The 305-nt window shown below is 38.7% G+C and overlaps 1 long non-coding RNA gene across 1 annotated transcript in view; it reads left to right on the top strand.

The window, feature by feature from the left end:
• Nucleotides 1–305, top strand: part of LOC119585238 — a 123,888-nt gene that overhangs the window by 422 nt on the left and 123,161 nt on the right. The gene's annotated exons all lie outside the window — the stretch shown is intronic.

Here is a 305-nt window from a genome sequence, read left to right as displayed (position 1 = left end):
GGTGTAGTATGTGTGTGAAAAGCAATTGTTGATTCGCGTGTTTTCATCATTTCACATTCAATGGCTTGCAAAATGCAGTTTTCGGCTCTAGCTCTTCATTTGTCTAAACTTATGCAATTCTGAGCTGGGGGGGGGGGGACATTATTCAATTTGTTTATATTTTTGGAACATGATTCTTGGCTCGGGTTTTTCCATTTCCCGTTTTCTTTATAACTTTAAAATGCCACTCTTGGCTGCGTGCTTTTTTTTCTTCACTTTTATTTTTAATTGCTCGTTAATGGACGACTTCGCCCAGAAACAGGTAG

The sequence above is a fragment of the Penaeus monodon genome, chromosome 19, assembly GCF_015228065.2.
Source record: "Penaeus monodon isolate SGIC_2016 chromosome 19, NSTDA_Pmon_1, whole genome shotgun sequence".
NCBI classification, from domain to species: Eukaryota; Metazoa; Arthropoda; class Malacostraca; order Decapoda; family Penaeidae; genus Penaeus; species Penaeus monodon.
Note: the sequence above shows the minus strand (reverse complement) of the source record. Positions and strands in the feature narration are given on the sequence as shown.